The following is a 15,466-nucleotide window of genomic DNA, read 5'->3' on the forward strand; positions in this document are numbered from 1 at the left end:
ATTCATGTATAAAATTGTACTTACTAGACGTTAATTTAGTAGTAATTAATGTAATCAATCACAAATTGAAACAAGTACTGTCATTTTTCTTGATTTCAGGGTGTGTTATCTTTCCCGGCAAAATTTTAACGCCGGCAACAACCGAGCAACATCATGCTCAATTACAAGTTACATAAATTGGACAAGAAGAGAAAAGAAAGTAAAAAAGCAAAGAAGCAGGAGAGACAGACCAAGAAAAACCAGAAACAGAAGAAGGGTAGACAGGAGGAAAGTGTTGCTGATGAACCAAAGGCACTTGTTCTCAGTGAAAGTGAAAATCAAAGCGATGATTATGAGGTTGAGAAATGTGAAGTTTGTGGAATTATAGATCTATGACACTACTAACTCGGATCAGTTTATTGGCAGTAACTTAAAATTGTGACCTAAGTGGTACTGTAAAACTGTTTCTTGTAGTGGGATTGATCAGTTATAGATATTTCTACAGTTGATTTTGTGTTTGTCCACTGCCAGGAAAACATGTAGGACAACATATTATACACATACCTGTCCAGTGACCAGAAATGAGAACAAAAAATCTTGGGTGTCACGCACTATACACAACAGTAATTAATCAATTAACTAATTAAACAGGGAAGTATTTGTAAGACATACATTATCAGTATTGACTGTTTTATGAATGCAGTAACATTAATTTCAGTTTTACTCATTAATGTGCATGTAATATATTGAGAATGCAAACTAGGTTTGAAGAGGGCCTCTTTTACCCCATCCCACTGGGGCAAAAGAGGCCCCAAAACTTTGTCATTTAAAGCTAATTAATATGCAAATTAAAATGATTGGTTTTCTGATTGTAATTGGATAATGTAGCTGTCACCTGCAACTATCAGTTGAATCATTACCATGTACCTGCTGCTTTTGATTAACAAGATATTTGATGAATTGTAAAAAAGGGGGCCTCATTAACCCCTCTCTCCCCTATGCCATGAGGTACTGTATATACACCTGTTGATTAAAACACATTGGAACACTACCACTGGATGTGAACCTCAAGCACATACATTCAGTCTGGGATTCTAGTGAAATGGGGATGGCTAGGCAAGTTCACTAGAGCAAAATGTTTCTGAGGTAAAACATCAATTTCTGTTGAAGTTAAAAGTTGATTTCCACATTGGGAAAAAAGAAGCTTATATGATATAAATGTGACGAAGCAATACTAGTATGTAAATATTGTTATTTCACTTGATAATAATGCCTCCGGTGACACTTCATGGCGGAGGCATACAAAATTTTTAACAATCTTACATGCACATGAAGGACAAAATTTCTCAAGGAAGAGAAAGAGAGGAGAGTTTGTATAAGGAACATTAGGAAAACAAGAAGGAAAGGGACAAGGAAAGTGGGGAGAAAGTTTAATATGAGACGACAAAAAGTAGAGGGGAAGAATGCGATGATCGCTCCAAGCTGGAACAGACTTACCGCTGACACAGTAACCTCTGCCCTGAGTGGGGCAACCGATAAGAATAGCTCCTCTGTAGATACACCATGCTGGGCCAACCGACAAGAGTCAGAGTGTCGCTACGCGGCCTGCTGCAGCTGAGGGAAGCCAGCGGGCCCAGAGCGCGCGGAGGGAGCTACGTGGAACCGCGGCCACACGGAACATGGGAGGAGCCGACACAGTTCAAGTGAGTGCCGAAAAACATGTGAGTAACACTCCCGATTCAATCTGATTTGATAGATGACAATAGCCCCCGCGAACAATGCCACCGACCGCATGATTCAACAACAACGGCAACCAGACAAACAAAGTAAAACTGTTAAAAAAGAAAGATGAATGCAGGCTGAATGAGAATGAAAGCCCGTTCACAACTGGGGGAAGGGTTGATCCAAAAGCATGGGTGTATTCCCCCATAACAAAGACGATGACAAGAGAGTAAACCGTCAGAGTACAGGGTGGTACACGAATAATACTCTTGTATAAACAGGACAGGCTAAATTCAGCGATATTTGAATAAAAGAAGTGCGGGGGTGTTCCAATGCTCCTTTTCTAGCTTTCTGTTTCTCACTGTATTAATATTTTGGGAATGGCAAAAAGACTAATATTATAAAATATGCGCAGTTGAATTCTTGCTCGTCCACTCTCTGTTCGAAAGAAAAAAGAAAAAAAAACATAAGAAGGGGGCAGACGGGAGGGGGGAGGGAGAGTTTTGTAATGCTCAGGGAATATGGGGATTATTCAACATCAAAAGAAAAATCAAGATTTCAGAATAACCCCAGAGAGGTGGTTTCACATTCCAATAAAGCATAAGTGAACTTGAGAACAGAAATGTATTTACTCAATGGAATATACATAAATCCTGGAACAACACGAATTGCTTACTTTTCTATTCCCCAAATACATGCTACTGTGTAATCTACCTGACTCAGGCAGAATAGTACAATTTATTTTGCCACATAGTTCATACCTGTCAATCACAGTAATGAAATCCATTATTTGTTTTTCACAGTTCCCAAGACAGATGTTTACTCTTAATGTTTGAGGTGGAAAAGTTCCATTCTAACTTAACCCCACATCACAGGCGAAGGAGTACTGGTTGATTTTCGCAAAATTATTATTATTATTTTTTTAATGCTGATGTTTGCAACACCTGTCTATCTATCATTTCATCTTATATGATTTCTGCAGGATTTGACAACATACTGTAACTCTGCACTTACATAGGATGGGGTGTTGTGTGGTGAATGAAGGGGGGGGGGGTGTGGTCAATTGAATTGATTGTTATTTTGCTGCAACAAATAGTGCAGGCTTATAAAACAGAATTGCCCATCAGCAAATTATGTGCATTGAAAAGTATGCTCATTAGTAACAGTCAACTACAGTCAACAATCTTCGTCAGTGTATGTACTTACACAGAAATCAATGATAAAGCCGTACACAAATCATTTCAGGAATTCCCTAAACATATCTGAGTCAGGCCAGCCTGCCAGTTGCATAGTTTCTCCTATACTGCCAAGTCTTTAAAGCTAATCAGCTCTTGGTAAAACTTATTTGTTTCTGCATGGTAAATCATAAACTTTAGTGAGTGCAACTGCAGCTGGGGTACTGACAAACTGCATCCCGCTTGCAAAGTAAATTACAAACAAGAGAACATCAGGGACACAAATATTTTATACATTACTTTCTTCTCGACATGAGGTCAGAAACACACATCAACTTTCCAGAAAAGTCAGGCGGCGCAAAATGGTCGCTGGTATCAAGCCAAGCCAGATACGACCCCACTGACCGTGAATGCCTAGGAAACAGGGTTGACCACAAAATTTCATGGCATTCGAAGCAGGCGTGCGGCATTGTCAGCGAACCCAGTGGGATGCTCTGGGTGATGTACTCATCACTGGCACTCATCTCTTGGAGGAGGAGGAGGGGGAGGAGGAGGAGGAGGAGGAGGAGGAGGAGGAGGAGGAGGAGGAGGAGGAGGAGGAGGATGGAGGATAGAGAGAATGTGGGAGAATGAGAAAGAAGAAATGGAGAGGAAAGGGGAGGAGGAAATATGATGATGATGAGGAGGAGGAGGAGGAGGAGAAGGCAGATGGAGAGGAAAGGGGGAAAGGGGAAGGAGGATGAGAAAGAGGAGGAAGAAGAGCAGGTAGGAGGATGACGACGGAGAGGATATGGAGATTGGGAAGAGATGGAGAGGAAGAGGAATGAGGAAACAAAGGAGGAGGAGTAGAAAGAATGTCAGAAAAAGTCCACCAAACTGATAGTCTACCACACTCTTAAAAAAAGACAAACACAAATTGACCATTGCTTCCAGTATAGGCCCGACCTGTTTCATCAATTACACAGAAATGTTATCATCTTAAAGCAAAATGAAGAATGATTAACTAGTGTTTGGAGTTTGAAATAGAAAAGAAGAACTGCCATTAATTCCTCTTTTTCAGACACTGCCATTCCTAATCAGATGTGTGTGAGTGTAAAATGGTGTACATCTATGAGTGATGGGTGGTGGTACACGGACTGAATCTCACGTAATCACTCTTTTGATGAAGTAAACATCACCTCATATACTTACAATTTCTCTACACAATACGAAATTATTGAACTTGCATCATAACACTGAATTTAAAGAAAAAATGATGTCCCGTGATCTGGTTTCATATCGTCCAGATGATGATATGCATTTTGAGTGAGCTGTTTCGTGACCGTGAGGTATCCAATATCTTGTCATTTGCACACTGGCAACGAAAGAGAAAAAACAGAAACCCTTTCTTCTCGCGAAAGGAGAGCAAACACATACACGCCCAAGACTGAATGTTGGGCCATCGTTGTTTTGACTGCCAGGTCCTCTCCATTCCAACGACACATACGTGTGCATCACTGGGACAGATACACACATACCAGGACAGAGTGCACCTGTATCAAGAGGGGATGAATGTGGTTGCTACGGCCAGCAAACAAAATACTTGTGCGGCAAGACAGAGAGTCAATATTGGCGTATTAATGACATCGTGATCAACCTACCCTGATCAGAGGGGGTGACAATGGGGCATTTCGCAACTCTTTTGTGTGTCCTGATAAATATAGACCCATTGGTGGGATGAAATGCAAATTGACCAAAATGTGGCAGCCAAGACAAGTACACGTCGTAATGTTGAAAAACAAAGTCTAAACAGAAGTATCATGCAAATTTGATAGTTTGATTTTATGGTGTGTAAGGAGGCCCATCGTCATAGCAGCTTAAAAAAACAAAACAAAAGACTGATGAAATTGTGCGTAGGCTTGGTATGGAATTCACAGGTTGGCAAACATCTCGCCACACTCAAAACACACATGAAGACATTAACCACAATTTATATACTTCTGTAGCTGAACCACTACATAAAAACAATTCGCCAGCCAAACTGCACAGCAGCTTTATCCACACATGAAAAACAAACAACATTAAAAAAAATCTGATCAATTGTTCTTACTTGTTTGCTTGACCTTCCTTTGTTCTTGCCTACGTATATCAATTATAAAAAGTGTTATTTTTGGTATAACTACACGCGATGATGCTATTTCTTATTTTGTAACCAAAACTGTGCAAAGATGCATAATAACATCTACCATGCAACTTCTGTTTGCATCCTGTTACAAAAGGATACTGGTATGTCTGCATCTAACCATCCAGTTGACATGCAAGTCCAACTTCATCATCAAACCAAGCCATATAAGGGAGTTCAATCATTTGAGAGTTCTGAGCTGGGACACTCTCATATGAGGCCACTCTTACAATGTGCCAACACCCTCCCTGACACGACAAAACACAACTCAGGTGAGCGAGATTGAGTGGTCAAAACAGAAAGGACAGGGTATTTCAGGATCCCACACCACAAGATCTATCTGTCCATTGTCCAGAGGAAATACCCCCTGATGACCTCATGCCCTAAAATCCCTCAAATCAGAGAGTGGCTGCAGTTTGGAAGGGATTACATGGATTTGGAGTGGGGTTAATTAATGCCCCTAATCCCTGCCCTTTCTTTTCTTTTCTTTTTTATGGGGGGGGGGGGGAGGGAGGATAAGTGAATGATGATACTCCCTGTCACAACAGCAAGGTCACAGTAGCCTTCAGTTACTGACATAGTCATCTCAAGCCTATTCAACACAGCCAAATCAGTGATACTAGACCCGTTTCCTGTGGATCAAAGGAGACTTTGCTTTTACTACTTCTGCATGCGAATGCAAATGACACATCCTCAAAATGCCTTCTGCTCTGTTGGTTCTTATGCCATTGCTGTCAATGCTGTAAGGAAATCTGACACTGGCTTTAGCACTTAAACTTAAAGGACAAGTTCACCTTCATAAACATAAGGATTGAGAAAATGCAACAATATTAGTAGAACACATCAGTGAAAGTTTGAGGAAAATTGGACAATCGATGCAAAAGTTATGAATTTTTTAAATTTTTGTATTGGAACCGCTGGATGAGGAGACTACTACAGCTTGTGAGTCATATGCGTACAACAGTATAAAGAAAATATAAAAGAAAATTCAACATATTTTCACTTTTTTCACATAATAAAAGAGCAATTGACTTGCCTCTTTCTAAAGGCAGGGGGAATAATATTACCCATAACATTTATCGGTAACGAGTCAGGGGAATGTGTACTTTTTTCAAAAGATTGAATTTTGTGAAATTCTCTTTATATTTTCCTTATATTGTTGTACGCATGTGACATCTAAGTTATTCATACACTGCAGTAGTCTTCTCATCCAGCGGGTACTGCACAAAAACTTCAAAAATTCATAACTTTTGAACGGATTGTCTGATTTTCCTCAAACTTTCAATGATGTGTTCTACTAATATTGCTACATTCTCTCAATCCTTATGTTTATGAAGGTGAACTTGTCCTTTAAACAAAAAATGTCAGACTCTCAATAATAATGATAAAGGCAATATTATTGCCTCACAGGAAGTCTTAACAAAATGTTTGCCCATTTGTTTTGCTGGCTTTTGATCTCTTTTCCCTTACCTTTATCAATAACAAATTATTTTCTTTATACTGATTAGAACAGGAGAGCTAGAAATAAGTGTTCAATGATATAATGCCATCACTTCTTCGAGGGTTAGTCTAGTTATACTCACAGCCTCCCAAATCTATTCCAGTTCCAAAAGTGAATCTGAGGTGCTTCCCAACTTGCACTGGCACCACCATACGCACTCCTACGACCATCATCGGTGTCCTCAAGGATGGAGCGGATCATACCACGCAGTCCCATCATGCATCACACAGAAAATGTCTAATATCCAGAAAAGTATTGACAAGATCCAAGTCTCTGTCCCTCAGAATCAATTTCTGATCTCTCATGTAATGTCACATTTCAGAAGCTGAGAGAAGAAGTTGCTGCGGTCTGACCCATCCTCCACCGCTTACTAGTACAAAATGAGGAAACAAGACATCCACCACTCTAGTTTATTTCATCCCCATTACTGTGCTCTTCAAGGAAACCAATCTCCTGGAGAAAACAACAAACATAAATACCTGAACACAAGATGCATCTGCCAATCACGTCAGTTCAAAGCCAGCACACAATAGCGCTCGCCATTACCCTGAAAAGCTTTTAATTGCTCAGAGATTAATGGTCCCCCAGAGTCATTCTCTTATCTAACAGGTGTCAATTAAAGGGGTGGAATTATCTATCAACAGGCCAGATCTTCCAGCCTCACAGGGAAGTCACTACCCAGGCTCAAAGGGCACTTGCTACCGATTCCCTTTGCATAGTGTGAAGACCTCAGTGGTGATATCATTGTCCCTTTTTATGAGGGAAACAATGACAATTACCCAAGGCTTACCTCACATTCTTCCAGGAAAATCACAAGGACGTAAAGTGATTGGGGGGAAGAAAACAAGAATCCCAGGGAGATAGACTTGGTGTAATCGGTGTTTAATATCCTGCAAGCACAACATTTACATTTTAATAACTCCCGTTCCTGATCTGGCTTAATTGCATCATGCTTGATAGCGGAAGATAAGGAACAATTTGGTGGAATGAAGGGAATGACCTCACAACATGGACAAATTATCCCAGACAGAGGCCAGTACATACATCATTCCATCCTCTATTACAAGATGAGTCGGCCGGAATCCTCTGACCTCCCTCCATTCTGTGGGACCTCGCCAACCTTTGCATGGCTGGAACAGTTGGTGAACAAGCAACTGTTTGCAGGAAATCGGTTGTAGGATCATACCTGCCTAGGCAAGAAGCAACAACAGTGCTAGCAAGTTCACCACCACAAAAGTCATACTGTATACACCGAATATTTCGCGAGGTTTTTATTTTCGCGAATTTCGCAAGTCAGGTGCTATTCGCGAAATTAACCCGTTCCATACTGAATTCTGAAACCCCCATAGACTTAATACACAGGCCACCAGGTTCCCGTATGGAATGGGTTAAAGACATGTGAAAATATTGACTCTGATCCCGATGTGAATGTGACATATGCTTGTGCACTTCTCCATTCAGTACAAGGCTCCATGGTCGCGAATTTAACCACTCGCGAAATCGTCGGGAATTCCTGATTCGCGAAATATATGGCGTATACAGTAATATGAATGAACAAGGTTAAAAGAAATCAAAATCATTAAATGATTTGTTTTTGCATCGAAAGACAGCTTTCTCTTTGATGCTGCATTTGACACGAGATATAGTGCTACATTCATTTCAGACACTACCTAGTATAAAAGAAATTGGGTTGGAATTGGTAGTGAAACAGCTTGCAGAAAAGCACTACAAGCATTGATGTTACTTTTTTCTTTTGGTACGGTATACATTTTTCTGATCTCTATTTTACTAATTGAGCCCCACATAAGTGTAATAGGTAAACCAGGACTTCAAAATTGTGCACTTAGAATCAGACAGAGACCTCCACATTTACTCCGATACCACATGATGCAGCCTTGCCATGCAATAATGCACCTGCGCATCCGATGACTCGAGTCATTAAGCGTCATCAGCTCTACTCTCCCAGACGTCATCATTCTCTACGCATCGCATTCAAATGCCTCGTGTGAAAAATTGTGGGATTATTAACATTGATGGCAGCATGCACCAGTGAGTTGCCAATAGAAGTCTTTTCACACTCTGTTGGGGAATAAGTAGAGCATCATTAGCTGCCCAGTGACTTGAAATTTTTGATAATATCCTGTGAACACAAAAAGAGACTACTTGTAGCCACTGTACATTTTTTAAAGGATTTTTTTTCTTCAAAAATATAGAATCTTCATATCTATTGACTAATTTAGCAGATTATAGACCAAAAAATTTTATACACCTGCGGAAAAATGAAACAATTCGAATGAATGAAAGGATTGATTCATTTTCTGCAGGAGTATAAAAATTGTTGGTCTATCATTTACTGAATCAGCAGTCACCTTACGCTTGCAATCCTGTGTCCTGAATAATTATTCATAAAATCTGAACACCTGTCAAAACATTGAATCATGAAAAAACACAACACAAATCGTACCAATATGGTGAGCAAAGCCCAACAGAGCCTCAAGTTATTTGAGCAGTTACCAAAAGTGCTATTCCAAACATTTTCCTGTACCCTTTGAACCAGCTTTCACTGCACTTTAGGTTGGGACACAATTGGAGACTTAGCAGTATGCATGTACTCCATACAGAGCATTATGATCTTTTTCTGTCTAACCTATCTAGTTCTTGACAGTAGATGGCGCTCTGGTAGAATGCTCCTCAGAAAATCATCCCCTCTACAGTCAATGCTGAATACACATACAGTGTATAGGCTACCTATATACAGTACACCCAGACAATGCAAGGTTAAGTAGCAATGCAATAGTACAACTACGAGTCTAAAGATTTTTGTAATCACATGCCAAAAATCAAGGCAGGTGAAAGTACCCATTCAGATGGACTTTTATGCATTTTTGCAAGTGGAAGAAAATAACAAGGAAATTAAGTATGAGTCCTTTCTCTCCCCCCCCCCCCCCCCCCCCTCACTTTCAGCAAACACAGACCTGATATTTCTTCTTGGTCTGTTCCTCTGAACATCTGTTACACAATTGATCAAACAAAAACCGGAAGAAAATCCCAATCAAAGTGGGGGTACAATATGGCAAGAATGTAGAATGAAATGCCACTGTGGCACGCTGTATTGATTTTGCATTTCCGGTTTGTGAAAAGAAAAAAATAGAAAGGACTAGTTACTTCCACTTCAACTAAACCAAATAAAAAGACCAAAAACGGACTCTACACAGGAAGTCTGCCATGCATCTGACACTACGAACCAGACATAAGTGACATGATATGTTGAATGTATCATGTCATGCCTATTTAAAGCACTCACTAATGCCCCACAAGACACTTTTTTGTTTTCTTTTCTTCAAGACTACTGTTGTTGTCTTACATTAAATATCCTTAAGAACTTTTGAATGAATACTTCTGTTTCAGCATAGTTAAAAATCAAGAATACATGTAATGACATCAAATTCGGTAGAACAATACCATACAAAAATTGGTATACATATCAGCCTATCAATTGATACACAGTATGTGCAGAGTAAAACATCTAGGCACGCACATCAAATAATATGAAATGACAATAAACCTAGTGAAATCTGCATAGGTAGTGGTCTGACTTAATTTTTTCTTTTGCCTTTATGCACTTTTAATGGATTTGACTATCTCTGGTAGGCCTTTTCATGGCTGCAGTCAAACGAAATATCATAACTGATAGGATTATGGTCAAGTGAGCTATATCACTATATCACTAAACTATCTTGAGGTGTGAATTTATCAATATAAGCACCTAGCAAGCAAAAACTATGACACTAAATTCATTGTCCTGGGTGCACATGATTTCAATGTCAAAAACATTAACATTTGCCAAGAACAGTCATAGTCTATATGTGCAATCAAACTGATGATATGTAGGTAGCACATTATGCCAACTTTCATGGACTGACTTAATTAAATGTATTCATAGGATATGCATGATTTGTAGAATTCCTTAATTCCTTGCTTTTAACAATACCCCAGAGTCACAGCTTTTCAACTAATGGTTGCCTTGAAAAAATACATGGTATTACAGAGCGCAATCAAGAATGTGTAATTTAGGAAACGGAAGAGCCTAATGATGACCTTCATGTGCAGTAAAGCCTGTTGTTTGTGTGTTTCTCATTAGAATGACAGCTTTTCTGTATAGTACAATATGGACAAACTTTATCATACACTCAACAGATCACAGAAAGAAAAATACTTACTAACTCTGTGATAACCTCTGTTAACTGCATTGTATACAATACCAATAGCATTTTGAGATTGTGGTATTCAGAGGGTTAAATCATATGAATTCCAGTGCAACAACTGCCTCAAGCTCCATTACCAATGCGATGCACTGATGCTTTTGAGTCACTTGACAAACAAACAAAAAAAGAAGAGGAAGAAGAAGAAGAAAAGACAATTTATAAAAAACCTCGTAAGACAGGGAACAGACAAAAACGAGAGACGCATCAGAGTTGATTGTCTGGAATGAGACGAGACACTTGTTGGCACTCTCCATGTCCCGACAAAAGACACGCTAATTTAGGGGTTGTTCGGGACTGGGGGGATGGTAAATTCATCAGCTGTCACTTCCATTCCTGTTATACCCCCTTGACGATGAAGAGCCTTGCAGTGAGTGATGAGTTTAGAAGGACTTGGTAGCTAGAGAGGTGGAAAATCGATTGACCGTTTGCTTCACCAGCGAAGCGACTTTGCCATCCATCCATGACAGCAGCAATTTCTACACTGAGCAATATTGACATTAGAATGGAAATCTTTAGTGGGCGCTTCGTGATAATGTTTTGGAGACAAGAAGTCATGTCCAGTATGCCATTATTTCAGAATGACCATTGCTGTTGGTGTGGCACACAGGAAGCAGGGGTGACAACTGCGTAGCAACAAATGATAAGTCCAACATTCTAATCAGTAATGGCGGTTACATCATCCATCAAGCATTCCGCCGAGTCACTCACTACTAGGGCTTGCGTTGAAGAGCAAATACGCAAGACAAATTCTATGCTCTTATGACGTACAAGCGAAGGTGAGCGGAAAGGGGGGCATAAAAAAACCCAAACGGGCTGGAAATAGAAACATGTGGTTTGAGGAAACCACAACATGGTCAAATCAATTATACTTGTGTGTGACATTCTTATAAATTTGACTCATTTGGCCATTGAAAACTTTGGTTTGTTTTTTGATACGGATTTAGTAAGAGTCAGTGCAGTATGCCAATACCTAATCCCGTTTGCTATTGTCTGGTTTCCACTTTTGGGCATGCACTTCCAACAAGTGAAATATTTCTTAGTTTCATTGTACCTTTTAGTGAAATTTTAACATCTTTGACTAGGGGTATGAGCAGCATTGTAAATGCCTATGTGGATGAACTGTTTGAATCATAGATGAGAAAACTTTTTTTTTTTCAAGCCAAGTGATTTTAAATTTCTATAGCTCGTATCTTACATTTCTAACAACTGAGAGAACAAGCTTGAAGGATGTGGTGCAGTCACATCTTTGGTTTCAGAGATTTACTTGTGAAACCTTTAATTTTTGGAAGCACATGTCTGTTTGGAGAAGAGTACCCATCATTATAGTTCAGCAAAACATTTCAAAACATTTTCCCCCAAATGACTACCCTAACTCGTGCTTACGCTATCATATTTCTCTTCACGTTTCCATTTGTGACAACCCCTTCAAAAATTGCTTTGTAATTTACTACCACCGTGTCGTCATTGCAACGTATCTGTGAGGTAAGGGAAATACCCCCGCGGTCCAGCCAGTCCCGTCTGAGCTGAGACGAGCTGCAACAGCGGCAAGTGCCCAGAGAAAACTACAAAGGCATCGATCTCACTAGATGGCGTTGTTTGCACCATTGTTCTCGGTGGAAAAGACGATCAATACGCAGTGGATTTTAAGCTGTGATGACATTGAGTGATACAAGCTTAATGCAGACAAAGCCTCTACGCATCACCAAATTTTCTTGGGCAGCCACATTCCAGGGTGACTCCAGCTTGAAAGAGAATTGCAGTCACGATTATTAAAGGACTGGTTCTCTACATTTCTCCATCTTTCCCTTTTTTTATTTGGGGGGGGGGGTAACTTTTTTTCATGAGGTCTAGAAGTCTATAAATGTTCCTATTACATACAAATGACATTATAGGAACATCTGTTTACTTTCAGCTGCATCATTATGCTCAAGCTGGAGATTTTACATGCAACATGTATTTTCTCATTCAGAACTGAGTTTAGAATGGTTATATAGACACACTTTTGCCTAACAAAACTATTCTCAAGCTTTAAAGGAGAGCTAGGAGATACGTAGGGTTGCCTTGCATGAAAATATTGGTGACAAAGCAGGTGGTAAGTGGAAGTGTCGATGAACTTGGACAAAGGGACTTGTACCTGCTTGAGAGGATTTTACATGGCATCCTACAGACCTTTCAATATGAGTCGCCTTGAGTTACATGACAATATACAACTCTAGCAGAGTATGCCTTGCTTTACTTGAAATAAAAGAGTACTACTTTTCTTAATTTTTTAGCAGCAAAGTAATGATTTCACCTATCACATGACTTACAAGAAATCAGTTCGATTTCATACATACAGCAAATTTAGGAATACTATGGAATCAACATCATAGCTATGTGACTTCGGCAGCAAGTTTTTATTTATTTTTCTTCTAAATGTTCATTCTTATCTAAATGTCCACCTGACTGGGCAACTGAGTCAGGATTAATTATAGGCCCTACTGTTATTGCTAATTCATCCCTACATAATGGCTATGCATCTGAATTTGAATACATTACAAGTATCAAAAAGTAAATAAAAACCAGCCAGATTTGAAGGCAACCCAAACAATAGTCTGTGCTGTCTCTGCAAAATCTCAGACAGAGTAAACAAACAAAATCAGGAAAGGCAACTAGATACATTATTAAGAATTTATACACATGAATGCTTTGTTTTCTTTTTTGTTTTCCTTTTTCTCTTTGCTGAGCTTTCAACAATACCTTGTTATGGCAGCAAATTCTCCTTCATTGTGTAAAAATTCCTGAAATGCCTTCTTAGGGGCCATTCCATTCCACCAATGACACTGACAACATGAAATGGTGAGCGAATATTAAAAAATGCCATTAAAGCAGCCAACGATAAAAATCCTAACCTTGATGCAGCCATGATTATAATATTACACTGGGCAAGCGATTACAACCAAGCCTACTCTATACCGTCTACTACTCTGTAGAATGGATAATGGCTTGTGCTCGCTCGCTCGCATGTCCTCAGTAAACGACGTGTTGCTATATGCATATACTGTTTGCTCTACTTAATTATATAAAGAGCAGTCTCGCCATTTTTTCGATGGACAATCACGTGCATATTGCTCAAAATGGACATGGGCATAAAGGTTTAGGAGAACAAGAGAAAAGGCAAGGGGGAATGTCTGTGGAATATGAACAAGTTACGAACACATGGGGGAGGGAATACATTGGTGAATACAAGGAGAGTAAAAATTTTGTAGAAACATTGTAGAATGAATGAATGAAAAGTCTAGTCTCCATGTAGGAAATCACACTCTTTGTTCCCTCACTACAGAAACAATTGACGGTCAATCTGCTAATCCCAACAGATACAAAAGGTGTGTTGCCCAAAGCAGCCACCTATCTACCACCTGCTACTACGAACCACTGTTGGATACATACCAAGCTACTTTGTATGTAACTGACTGACTGACTGACTGACTGACTGACTGACTGACAACTCAAAGAGTCAAAATATGACAATGTAGATGACAAGTAACACAAATGGGGCATTACTCCTTGATAGATGAACTAAAAAAATGGACCAGCATGTGACCATTGATCATTTCTTTACAGAATTCATTTAGGGATGACTATATCGAGAGATGACCAAAATGTCATCAGTGACTATGGTTCATTGCATTGCGACAATGTGAGGATATATTTTGACAGAGGGCCAGATTTTGATATAGGTTCTAAGGTTAAATGCATCGGAAGATATATGACATGGGCACAACACACTCTATTTCATTGTTCCTTGTATTCATCTTTGATCAATTATACAAAATACAAAAAATATTCGACATTAAATCCATCAAATCATCGGCTGGAAAGTATTGAGTGTTATCCGCTCCTAACCCTCCACTTGGTATAAGAGCATATTTGGTTCCATAAAAAGCAAAAAATTATACAGCATATCTTTAATACACTTTTTTTTTATTTTAACCCATTGCGAACGGGCTGATGTTGCTATGACACACATTTCCTATAGACACCTGCCCGAGTATACTCAGGACTAGTCTTTAATGGGTTAACATACCAAACAGACATTAGATATTAATTTGAAACTCCATATATAGATGAAAAATATTTCCTTTCATGGTAAAGCTACGTGTTGTAAATTACAGTGACTCCATTTGCTGGTGAAAAGATAACACAAAGGCAGCTAAAGGTGGAAGACAAATTCAAGTATCAAAGGAGCACTACAGTTTTGGCACAGAGTGAGTACAAGAAATACACGGAAAGAGAAACAGGCCACAGAAAAATATGTATTTAATCAAGAAATTTAGAACCCTCTTCCAAACCATGGGAAGAGTGAGTGTCTTCAAAATCATGTTCATACTGATCAAGTGTATCACAGTAGTTAGGCCTATTTCACAGAAATCTGGTGTGGAATTCAAGATCAGTGCCTTATGGCCTCCATTGAATCCAGCTAAACAGAAATGAACAAAATATGTGGCAGTCTTTTTCTTTCTTTTTTTACCTTCCTTCCTTTTCACTGGGCCATCCACATCGTGTGTTTTCTGAACAGGCAGCGATATATTTCCATTATGATTCAGTCTTGCTGATAGTAAATCTGTTGCTCTGTAATAACGTTGTCATTCCGATCCGATGACTATTGAGTGGTGGTGATGAT

The 15,466-nt window shown here is 39.3% G+C and overlaps 1 protein-coding gene across 1 annotated transcript in view; it reads right to left on the reverse strand.

Annotated features, from left to right (window-relative positions):
• The window catches only part of LOC139718284 (uncharacterized), a 226,781-nt gene that overhangs the window by 31,321 nt on the left and 179,994 nt on the right, over positions 1 to 15,466 (reverse strand). The window lies entirely within an intron of this gene.

This window comes from Diadema antillarum, unplaced genomic scaffold (assembly GCF_040938485.1).
Source record: "Diadema antillarum isolate AM-2024a unplaced genomic scaffold, OU_Dant_1.0 scf00000092, whole genome shotgun sequence".
In the NCBI taxonomy this organism is placed as follows: domain Eukaryota; kingdom Metazoa; phylum Echinodermata; class Echinoidea; order Diadematoida; family Diadematidae; genus Diadema; species Diadema antillarum.